This window comes from Balaenoptera ricei, chromosome 3 (assembly GCF_028023285.1).
Source record: "Balaenoptera ricei isolate mBalRic1 chromosome 3, mBalRic1.hap2, whole genome shotgun sequence".
Classification (NCBI taxonomy): domain Eukaryota; kingdom Metazoa; phylum Chordata; class Mammalia; order Artiodactyla; family Balaenopteridae; genus Balaenoptera; species Balaenoptera ricei.
Window position 1 is genome coordinate 51,078,342 of NC_082641.1, and position 12,981 is coordinate 51,091,322.

Sequence of the window (12,981 nt, forward strand, 5' to 3'; positions counted from 1 at the left end):
ACCAAGGAAGTCCCTAAAATATAATTTAATTGGCATTAGCATTTTGAATTCAAGGTAGAGGGAAAATGATGGAGAGAGAGGCCGGCCCAGGGAAAGTTGCAATAGAGTCTGCTTATGAGATGCTTAAAACGTACCCTTGAGCTTTGATTCTGAAGAATCTAAATGACTTGTGGAAGAAGAGGCAAAATCAGTGATCCCTACTTTCATGTTGAAAGGGAAAAAGGGGTTCAAAAGGGTCTCTGAGACCCTTTAAACAGTGACTAAGAATGTGAGCTTTAAGCTCACTTAAGAAACATACAGAAAATTGCAACTATATTTTGCTACCTGCAAAACTGTTGATGTCTCTCCAAATGACCTAGTTCTCTTTTTGTTACAGTCAACTAGCTCCAAGTACTTGTAGTTCTTTGACTCATGTTATGTAAAGAAGTGTATACCTACCAAGCTTTATCAACATATACCAGGAAGAGAGAGAATCACTTTCGTATGCCTAACAGTATGCCATGTTCCACCCCAGATCACATTTTCTACCCGTTTCTTTCATTCATTTTGAGTAATAATAATAAGTACCATTTATTGTAATTCCATCCTGTCAGTCACAGTGCTAGGCACCTTATATATATCTTATGAACACCTATCCTATGAAGTAGAATTACTATCCCACATTTTATTGCTGAGGAAACAAAATTAGAGATGAAGCAACATGCCTAATTCGGCCTTAGTAAATGTTAGGGCTGGGATTCTAAACTCAGTCTGGCATCTCTGCTCTGACTGCTTCCTGTGTGAATACTTAAGAGTCCCATATGTTGCTACCTTCCTGATCTGCCTGTCAGGTAGCAGACATCAGTTCTGCCTGGCATCCCTCACTTGCCCTGTGCCATGGCTGCCCACCAAGTATCACTGACAGCACCCTAGAGAAGCTCCCAGCTTCTTAAAGATAGTGTTCAGGAAATGAAATGGATTCACTCCCCCATAGGTAGTTGTGCTCAGGTCCATGGAGGACACAAGAGGTTATGAGAATCAATGTCTTATTACTGGCTGCCCTTCTCCTGATCTGCTTGCCCATATCTAGTTCTATTAATCTTTTCTACATAATCATATCCAATATGCTTTTCTGCTTTTTTCAATAAAGGAGTCTCAATCGATGATAATTATAATTCTCTAATTAGTTTCTTAATGACATTTTTGTAGAAGAGTACAGAACCCTGGGCATACTTTTCAGTAGTTAGAAATATTTTTGCAAAACAAACTCAAAATGCCTTACTTGCCTTTATATATTCCTGCAGGATATGTTTAGTATTAATTGAGTCATCAAATCAAGTTTATCCACATTTTCCACTCTCTTTAAGTTTCATTAATGTCTTCCCTCCCTTTAGCATATATTTCTTTGCCAACCTTTCACACCTGATTAAGTTCAATCACTTGTCTCTGAATATTTAACACTACCTCTGTCACTTTGCAGTACTTAGTTTGCTTTTTTAAATATTATTGACCTATTCATGCATGGCCAGCGAATCGACCAATTTTTACCCCAATTTTTAGAGTTAATTGTATTAGGCATGCTTGGGGAATATGCTGAGTCTCTGCCTTTTTCTTTGGAAGTTATCCGTACTTGTGACCTCTGCTGAAGTGATGGACTTGGGTGACCATGAATTGCCACAGGAGCCCTCTCCTGGGCCATCTCTGCTTGGATCAGGGGTGGGACACTTCATCTGGGGAACCAATCCATAGGCCAATCTATGGCAGACCAAAGTTATGAAGGGCAAAACTAACAGGCTTAGTAGAAAAAGCTAGTCCAGAAAAAACAAGAATGTTGCAGACATATGGAGTGAAGTGGAAATGATGGACTATGTGGCCACAATAAGAGAAAAATATTGCCTCATCACTTTCCTGGTTCCATGAAACTTAGCGCTACTTCTAGTAGATGGATGCTTTGTGAGTTTCTTCTGTCCTGTTTTTAGCCCTCCTTCATTCTTTATTTACAGATAATCAGAATGATTATCATCTGTACTAGGGATATATTACAGTAGTCCCGGATAGCTAAGATAGAACAAAAGTGGTTTCAAGAATCTAGATGTGGTCAGAGCCAGGAGATCAACCAGTATAAGGAAAGATGTGTTTTCAATTTAAGAATAGAAAGTGAAGCAGGGATTGGGGTTCAGGGAATCAGCATGAATATAAAGGAACAGTGTGTAAAGGAGGTACTATCATGCAAGTCACACCATGAAATATTGATTAAGAAAGGTAAGCCTCAAGCCAGAAGTTCAGGAAACACAAAAACATGAGGAAATTCTAACTATACAGCAGATAGAGAACACTGCATGAAAGGGGTCACTAAAAAAGTTACAAAGGAGACAGATGGCCCAGGAAACTAAAATAGCAGTCAGAATAATCTTAACACCAAGGCCTGGAGGGGAGAACAACTAGAATTATAAAATAAGGACAGAAAGCACAGGTAGGTGTGAGTACCCATGCTTCAGTACAGTAGGTGAGACTGGGATGGGGAGCCAGGCAGACCCTAAAATTTGAGGAAATAGTATGACTTTTCTACAAATGTCACACCTTGGATGACTCCGGCTCTAGACATAATAGGTCATTTGGTCACTGACAATGGAATTGGATCCTGGAAAATGCAGCTTAAGACAAAAATGAAAGCTCAGTCCTTATTCCGGAAGTAAGTTTCCCTTTCATGAATAGTCAGTCAGGCAGGTGAGGTACGGCAGGAAAATGTGGCAGTGGCCACATTCAGGAGTCAGATGTGGAGTGGCTAGCTTCTAGCCATCTCTTTTGTGTGGCAAACCTTAGTTATTGGTGGGAGATACCTGATCAAACCAAGACAGGATTCTACAGCATCAGCCACCAGTCTGGACTGGTGCAGAGAGGAGATCCATCCTGGAAGTCAGAAGCAGCACAATCCATCAGAATTAGCGTTGAGGGGACACATCTTAGTCAGCGTCATGAACATGAACCATATACGGGAAAGGGGAAGAAAGGGAGCAATGGATCTCAGAGGCGATGTGGGATCCAAGCTGGCTCTATCTGAAGGAACACATGGCCCCTATGCTTCCAAACAACTGGTTCCAAACAACTCCATCTCCTGTTTCCTTCAGACAGAGACACAGGAATGCAGACAGGAGGTGACACCAAGTCTCCTCCATTCCACACCAGAGTAGGAGTGAGGGATAAGGGCTGAAATTTGGGAAGAGTTGGTAGGAGCTGGTGAGACTTTTCCTGATGTGTACATAGTGAGCTAATAAGCGGAAAGAACCACAAGTTCACAGTACTGACTTTCTCTGGGGTAAGTGGTAAGGAGACCTGATTTCTTCAATGATCTTCATGCTTAAGGATATTCTACTTCCCAAAGTACAGAACATGCTGCAAGTTTCAATACTGACATTCAGTTTTCCCAGAGGCAGTTTTGACCACCTCTCAGGCTTTAAATGCAAATTAATTCAGCTGGGTAGCAGACATGCAGTTATTTATGGTGTTTTCACACAATGCAAATTGCCCATCTCTTAGCCAGTAAAGGACGTTAGTCTCTCAGGCTTTTCATACTTTGTCATCTTCAATTAACATCAAGTTCTTCCATGAAATGATGCCTCTGGTCTCTGGCTCAAATCCTTCACCAATGTTACAGACTACATTTTATTCAGCCTTTCAGACTATGGTTGTATAAACCACAAAGGGGAGACCTCCTTACTTAGTGTCTTACATTCTGATAAAAATTGAGAATGTGTCTCCCTGACCTTCTTCTCTCCACACACACATGCACACACACTTAATGTCATCACCATTTTAGAAACATCTAGTGGGCTATTATCTTTCCTGTGCTTGCTCAGATTGTGTTTTGGTATCCTATATGCCATTGAATAAGGACTGATCCTGAAGGAGGTAATTTCTGATCCTGAAGGAGGTATTTTCCCCCCTTATCCACAGTTTCACTTTCCTCGTTTTCAGTTATCTGCAATCAATCTCGGCCCAAGAGTATTAAATGGAAAATTCCAGAAATAAGCAATTCTTTTTTTATCATATAAATATTTTTAATCAAAGTATAGTTGATTTACAATATTGTGTTAGTTTCAGGTGTACAGCAAAGTGATTCAGCTTCATATATATATTTTAGATTATTTTCCATTATAGGTTATTATAAGATTTTGGAAACAGTTCCCTGTGCTATACAGTAAATTCTTATTGCTTATCTGTCTCATGTATCTATTAATCCCACACTCTTCATTTATCCCTCCCCCCTCCCTTTCCCCTTTGGTAACCATAAGTTTATTTTCTATGTCTGTGAGTCTGTTTCATACATGAAATATTTTACTAATCTATAAGCTAGTAACTAAATTATATCTTCCTACAAGTTTCTCAAAAACAAAGCCTTGGAAACCATTTGAGTTGCAAAACAATTTGTTACCTAGTATTTAAGTCATTTACTTTTTCAATACCAATACCAATATTTCTTTTTTTAATTGAAATATAGTTGATGTACAATATTATATAAGTACAGGTGTACAATGTAGTAATTCACAATTTTTAAAGGTTATATTGCACTTATACTTATTATAAAATATTGGCTATATTCCCCATGTTGTACAATATATCCTTGTAGTTTATTTTATACCCAATAATTTATACCCCTTAATCTCTTACCCCTATATTTCCCCTCCCCCCTTCCCTCTCTCCTCAATAACCACTAGTTTGTTCTCTATATCTGTGAGTCTGCTTCTTTTTTGTTTTATTCACTAGCTTGTTGTATTTTTTAGACTCCACATGTGATATCGTATAGTATTTGTCTTTCTCTGACTTATTTTACTTAGCATGATGCCCTCCAAGTTCATCCATGGTGCTGCAAATGGCAAAATTTCATTCACTTTTATGGCTGAGTAGTATTCCATTGTGTATATATATATATCACATCTTCTTTATCAATTCATCTGATTATGGACATTTAGTTTACTTCCATATGTTGGTAATTATCAATAATGCTGCTATAATCATTGGGGTGCACGTATCTTTTCCAATTTGTGTGTTTTTTTTTTTTTTTTTTTTGGTTGTATACCCAGGAGTGGAATTGCTGGGTCATATGGTAATTCTACTTTTAGTTTTTTGAGAAACCTGCATACTGTTTTCCACAGTGGCTGCCCCAATTTACATTCCTACCAACAGTGTACAAGAGTTCCCTTTTTTCCAAATCCTCACGAACAATTTGTTATTTGTGTTCTTTTTGATGATAGCCATTCTGACAGGTGGGAGGTGATACCTCTTTGTGGTTAAAATTTGTATGGAAACACAAAAGACCCCAAATAACCAAAACAATCTTGAGAAAGAAGAACAGAGCTGGAGGAACTATACTCCCTTACTTCAGACTATACTACAGAGCTATAGTAATCAAAACAATATGGTATATTCATAAAAACAGACACATAAATCAATGGAACAGAATACAGAGCCCAGAAATAAACCCATGCACTTATGGTCAATTAATCTACAACAAAGGAGGCAAGAATAGACAATGGAGAAAAAACTGTCTCTTTGATAACTCGTGCTGGGAAAACAGGACAGCCATGTGTAAAAGGATGAAATTAGAACATTCTCTAACACTACACACAAAAATAAACTCAAAATAGATTAAAGACGTAAATGTAAGACCAGATGTTATAAAACTCCTAGAGGAAAACATAGGGAGAACACTCTTTGACATAAATCACAGCAATATTTTTTTGGATCTGTCTCCTAAAGCAAAGGAAATAAAAATAAAATAAACAAATGGGACCTAATTAATTTAAAATCTTTTACACAGCAAAGGAAACCATCAACAAAATGAAAAGACAACCTACTGAATGAGAGAAAATATTTGCCAATGATATGACCAATAAGGGATTAATATCCAACATATATAAATGGCTCATACAACTCAATATCAAAAAAATAACCTGACTAAAAATGGGCAGAACTGAATAGACATTTTTTCCAAAGAGGAAATGCAGATGGCCAACAGATGAAAAGATGCTCAATGTTACTAATCATCAGGGAAATGCAAATCAGTAATAAGCAATTCTTAACTTTTAAATTGCCCACCGTTCTGAGTAGTGTGATGAAATCTCATGCTGTCCCCCTCTGTCCCACCCTGGACATGAATCATCCCTTTGTCCAGTGTATCCTGACTGTTAGTCACTTAGTAGCCATCTCAGTTATTAAATTGACTGTCACAGTATTGCAGCATTTGTATTCAGGTAATGCTTATTTTACTTAATAATGGCCCTAAAGCACTAGAGTAGAGATGCTGGTAATTTGGATATGCCAAAGAGAAGCCATAAAGTGTTTCCTTTAAGTGAAAAGGTGAAAGTTCTCAACTTAATAAGGAAAGAAAGACTATTGTATGGTGAGGTTGCTGAAGTCTACAGTAAGAATAAATCTTCTATCTGTGAAATTGTGAAGAAGGAAAAATAAATTTATGTTAGTTTTACTGTTGCATGTCAACATGCAAAAGTTACGGCCACAGTGCATGATAAGTGCTTAGTTAAGACGGAAAAGGCAATAAATTAAATACAATAAGATATTTTGAGAGATAGAGACCACATTCACATAACTTTTATTACTGTATATTGTTATCATTCTTCTATTTTATTATTATTGTTAATCTCTTACTGTGCTTTAATTTATAAATTAAATTGTATCATGGGTATGTAAGTATAGAAAAAATCATAGTATATACAGGGCTTGGTACTATCTGTGGTTTCAGACATCCACTGGGAGTCTTGGAATGTATCCCTTGCAAATTAGGGAGGACTACTGTAGTGACTGAATAGTGACAGTATCATCTATCTTTACAGAAATGTAGCATTTTAATGCATCCATGCGAAATGCACTGTTGGTAAAATTAGATAACTGCATCCATAGTTTCTAAGCTGCCCACTCTGAATGAGTTCCCCTTACTTAGTGTCTTGCTCTTTTGGTCCCTTCTATTTTTGAGTGCAGAGGACAGTAGCTAGAATTCCCAAACCATGGTGGTTATGGAAGCAAGACTGTTACTGCTATGGTCTCTCTTATTTAAATTTCTTCTCCTCCCTCAACCCCTTACCTACAATATCTTCCAACCCATTCTGCAGACACCAAGTAAGTTAGGACAAGTGACCTTTTCCTTCCCAGCCCAGGTTTTTAAATATACAGGGCATGCGGTGGCCCTGTGAAAAAGGTTGAAATGAATGTAAAAAATGTTTTAGGAGCATAATGTAAAAGCTCACAGAAACAGGCAACATAAGTGATAGAATATGGATTCATGACCATCTAGCTTATTCACTATAGCTCCATCAAAGCCAGAGGGAGACACAGTTGTCTGTAACACTCAGAAGTCATACAGCACACAAGCTTGGCACCCTCCTGGTAATATCATCCTTTATTTATGGTTCAAAACCCTTCCAAACTACTCCCCAAATCATTCCCCAAGATGGCATTGGTTGATCATGAACTGCTCTGTTCCTGATTAATATTAACCTTACTTGCATGTGATTTTGCTTTATCTAATGTGCTGCATATGACATCTGGCCTCATAACCAAAGCAACCAGAAATGAGGAAAGCAGAGTTGAGGCAGGTTCAATCTTGTCTCCTAAGACTTTTGTTACTGGGGTTGCATAAAGCAAATGGTACCACCCATGCCCCCTAAGGCCTCTATACTTTTCTTTTTAACAATTGCTAAACACTGGTCTGTGCTTTTTATAAGAATTAACATTTTTTAAAAATACTGTCAATCTTTAAAACATTTTTTTCTTCCAGTTTTGTTGAGATATATTGACATACAGCACTGTATAAATTTAAGGTGTACAGCATAATTATTTGACTCATATCATGAAATGATTACCAAAATAAGTTTAGTGAAAATCTATCATATCATATACATACAAAATTAAAGAAATAGAAAAAAATATTTTGTGTGTGTGATGAGAACTCTTTAGGTTTATTCTCTTAACAACTTTCATATATAAGATATAGCAGTGATAATTATATTTGTCATGTTGTACATTACATTCCTAATACTTGTTTATCTTATAACTGGAAGTTTTTACCTTTTGATTGCCTTCATCCAATTCCCCCTCCCCCTCCCCCTTGCCTCTGATAACCATAAATCTGATTTCTTTCTCTGAGTTGGTTTGTAATGTCCTTCTTTGTCTCTTTTTTACAATCTTTGTTTTAAAGTCTATTTTGTCTGATACAAGTATTGTTACCCTGGCTTCCTTTTTGTTTCCATTTACATGGAATAACTTTTTCCATCCCCTCACTTTCAGTCTGTGTGTGTCTTTATATCTGAAATGAATCTCTTGCAGGCAGCATATATATGGGTCTTGGTTTTTTATCCATTCAGCTCCCCATCTTTTGATTGAAGAATTTAGTCCATTTACATTTAAAGTAATTATTGATAGGTATGTGCTTATTGACATTTTGTTCATTGTTTGGGGGTTGTTTTGTGTTTCTTTTTTGTTCCTTATTTTGCTCTCTTCTTTTGTGACTTGATGACGATATTTAGTGTTAGGGTTGGATTTCTTTCTCTTTTGTATGTGTGTATCTATATTTTTGTTTTGTGGCTACCATGAGGTTTATATATAACAATCTATTTATATATGTGATTATTTTAAGTTGCTGATCTTTTAAGTTCAAACACCTTTTAACAACCCTGAATTTTTACCCTCCATCCACGTTTACCATTTTTGACATCATATTTTACATCCTTTTGTTTTGTGAATTTTTTAACTACTCATTGTGGATATAGATGATTTTACTACTTTTGTGTTTTAACTTTCTTACTAGCTTTATAAGTGGTAGATCTTCTACCTTCACTATATATTTGCCTTTACCAATGAGATTTTTCCTTTTGTAATTTTCATATTTCTTGTGGACTTTCTGCTTAGAGAAGTCCCATTAACATTTCTTGTAAAGCTGGTTTTGTGGTGCTGAACTGTTAGCTTTTGCTTGTCTGTAAAACTTTTGATCTCTCCTTCAAATTTAGGTATTTCCCTTTCATCACTTTAAATATAACATGCTACTCCCTTCTGGCCTGCAGCGTTCCTGCTGAAAAGTCAGCTGATGGCTTCCTGGTGGTTCCCTTGTATGTAACTTGTTGCTTTTCCCTTGCTGCTTTTAATATTCTCTCTTTATCTTTAATTTTTTCCATTTTGATTACAATGTGTCTTGGTGTGGTCCTCTTTGGGTTGATCCTGTTTGGGACTCTCTACTCCTGGGACCTGGATGTTTGTTTCCTTTCCCAAATTAGAGAAGTTTTCAACTATTATGTCTTCAAATATGTCCTCTGCCCCTTTCTGTCTCTTCTCCATCTGGGGACCCTTATTATGCAAAAATTAGTTCATTTGATATTGTCTCAGAAGTTTCTTAAACCATCCTCATTTAATTTTTTTCCATTTTTCTGTTCAGCTTGAATGATTTCCACTACTCTGTCTTCCAGTTCACTGATCTGTTCCTCTGTATCATCTAATCTACTGTTAGTTCCTTTTACTCTATTTTTAATTTCAGTTGTTGTGTTCTTCTACTCTGAACTATTGTTTCTACTATTGGTTCTTAATATTTTCTAACTCTTTGTTAAACTTCTCACTGTGTTCATCCATTCTTAGTCCGTTGAGCATCTTTGTGATCATTACCTTGAATTCTTTATCAGATAGATTGCTTTTCTCCACTTTACTTAGTTCTTCTTCTGGGGTTTTATCTTGTTCCTTCATTTGGACCATATTCCTCTGTTGCCTCATTTTGCCTAATTCTCTGTTTTTATTTCTATGTATTTGATAGGTTAGTTATGTTTCCTGGTCTTGGAAAAGTGGCCTTATGTAGGAGACATTCTGTGTTTCCTAGCAGCACACTCCCCTCTGGTCACCAGAGCTATATGCTCTAGGGGTGCCCCCATTTAGGTTTCATGGGTCCTTCTATTGTGGCAGGTTGACTACTGTGGGAGGTCTATTAGGTGTAGCTGGCCTTCAGTAGGTGTAGCTGGCCTTCAGTCCAGTTGGTTGCCAGGTCCTGACTTGTGCCAAGGCTGTCAGCCACTGGTGGGTGGGGCCAGGTCATGAAGCTGCTGGCTGTAGAGCCCCAGGGGGTCCCAGGGCTAGTTCTGGCTCACTGGAGAGTAGAGCCAGGTCCCAGGGTGGCAGCTTGTGGGGCCAGGCATCCTGTATCTAGTGTCCTCATGCTGGTGGGCAGGGCCTGTTCCCAACGGCTGGCTGAAGGGTCTGGGTATCCCAAAGCTGGTATTGGGCTGCTGGTTTGTGGGTCCTCATCCTGGGGCAGCTGGCTGAGGGACCCAAGATATCTCAGAGCTGGTGCTGGTCTGCTGGTGGGCAGGTTCAAGTCCTGAAGTCTCAGACTCTAGGGCTGTAGGGGTCCCAGAGTTGGTGCTAGTCCAACTGGTGGGCAAGGCTGGTTCCCAACACAGCTAACTTTGGGGTCCATGGTGTCCAAAGCTGATGTATCCCAGGGTGGCTGGCTGAGGGGCTCAAGGTTTCCCAAAGCTGGTGTTGGCCCACTGGTGGGCAGGGATGGGTCCCAGTTTGTCCCAGGGCTGGTTCTGGCCTGCTGGTGGGTGGGTTGGGTCCTGGCCTGGCAGGCTGTGGGACTGCAGTGGTCTGGAGATTGGTGTCTGTCTGCTGGTGGCCAGGGCCAGGACCTAGCTTGTCTTCAGGCTGTACCCACCCAATGGTGAGTGAGACTGTGTCCTGGGGCTAGTGCCAGTGCACTGGTGGGCGAGGCCAGGTTCTGGGCCTCTGGTGGGCGGGGCTGGGTCCTGGAAGGCCCGTATACATTAGAGAGCCCCATTCTAGCCCTCATCTGATCATGTCCTTTTCTACCAGTCAAAGATAATGTGGGGCAAAAAGGCACAAGTCTTTGCCCTCTAGATACACTTTCCAGATACCAAGGACACCAGAATTCCCAGCCAAAATACTTCATCTAATTTCTAGAGTCTGTACACACACAGAATAACCATGCTTCTGTTATATACATTCCTAAACCCAATGACTAGCTTTCTGAGTAGAGGTGTGCCCAGAGCTTGGATTAGGGCTAATGTGAAATAATAATAATATATATGTATATGTGAGTGTGTGTGTGTGTGTGTGTGTGTGTGTCTGCCTCTGATTCCTGACACAGATCTCCTAAAACTCTTATAAACAGATGTGCTAAGAGAATATTTTGTTCTAATATTTAGTCTTTGACCCTGGTTTCTAGCACAGAGCTCCTAAGACCTTTGTAATTTCCTGAGTGATAGAAGCTTTTGACAACAGGCTCCTAAATTTCTTGGAATATCCTGGTTGATAGGAATATCTTTTGTTCTAATGAGATGACTTTTGGTGGGCTCCTGAATGGGGTCTGGTCACCAGAAAGACCAAGCCATGATTCGAAGTTTGGAACTTTCATCTCCACCCTCAATTCTCCAGAGAGGAAAGAGAGGCTGGAAATGGAATTAATAATCAATCATGCCTACGTGATAAAGCCTCTATAAAAATCCCAATAGTACAGGGCTCAAAGTGCTTCCAGGTTGTTAAACACATCCACATGCCAGGAGGGTGGCACACCCCAACTTATGGGGACAGAAGCTCCTGCACTTGGGACCTTTTCAAACCTCACACTTTGTATCTTTTCATCTGTTCCCTTTATCATATCCTTCATTATATGATAAACTGGCAAACATACCTAAGTGTTTCCCTGAGTTCTGTGAGCCATTCTAGCAAATTATTGAACCCAAGGAAGGGTAACCCTGATTTATAGCCAGTCCATCAGAAGTACAGGTGACAACCTGGGACTTGTGATTGGCATCTGAAGTATGGGGGGCTAGTCTTGTGGGCCTGAGCTCTTAACCTGGGATCTGATACTATCTACAGGTAGATAGTCTCAGAATTGATTTAAATTGTAGGACACCCAGCTGATGTTGGAGAATCACTTGATTTGTGGAAATTCACAAATCTAGTGTCAGAAATTAAGTGTGGGTGTAGTATGAGAGTAAAAGAGAAACACAGGAGTGTTTTCCCTAGACAGCTGGGGTGTCTACTAACATGCATTTGAGGTATCACTAGGTGTGGTATAAAGTATAGCAATAAAAAGAAAAGAAGAATGGCAGATAACCTCCATTTGAACTTTTGCCACTAGCCCCCCAGGTGTTAAGAACGTAATCTCTTCCTTATTGCATCTGCTTTTCCTCAGTGTCTTGCTAAAATGTACATGTTCCCCTGAATTCACTAAATATAGCATAACATTCTATTTGCACTGACCAGATCTAATCATTTTCCCTCTTCCAGTAAAATAACCTTCTCTTCTGACTAATACTATCCAATAGTTAAGGGTGAAAAAAAAACATGTAAAGCTGCTTGATCTAGAACAACACAGATCTTAAGAACTGCATGCCCTTAGGACTATGTATTTTATAACCATATTTTTTTGAAATAGGAAATTAACTCAGCTTGAATCATTTTCTTTTCCTTTCATTACTAATTTAGGTATGGGAAGCTAACTGATGATTATTATCATTAATTGGGATCTGTTTAGTGCTTCCTTTTGCCTCTTCCCTCAACCTGTGGAAGTGGGTTTCCCCATTGTACCAGGCTAAGAAGGCTTAGAGGAATTGGAACAGTAGTGGATAGGATGCCCTTTGTATACTTTTGTTTGTGTTTTCTCCTTAGCTCTTATCCACAGACAGATCTACAGAAGAAACCCACTACAAAAGAGGTATCAGATGGCTCCATCTAATGAGTTACCATTGTGCATACCATCAAAATTGCCTAGAGTATAAAGATGCCACCCCCACATTATAATGAAGCAGAAAGGTCAAATGTGTAGGGTCTGGAGACTTGTGCACATTGACCATGGGAAGGTGACAAAAAAGAATTGTTATACTGTCTGGCTCTTTCTGGTTGTAAGGAAAACAACAGCGTTAACACTAGTAGCCAATCCTTATTGATCAACAGGAAAGAAGTGAGGAAGGAAAGACAAGCAAA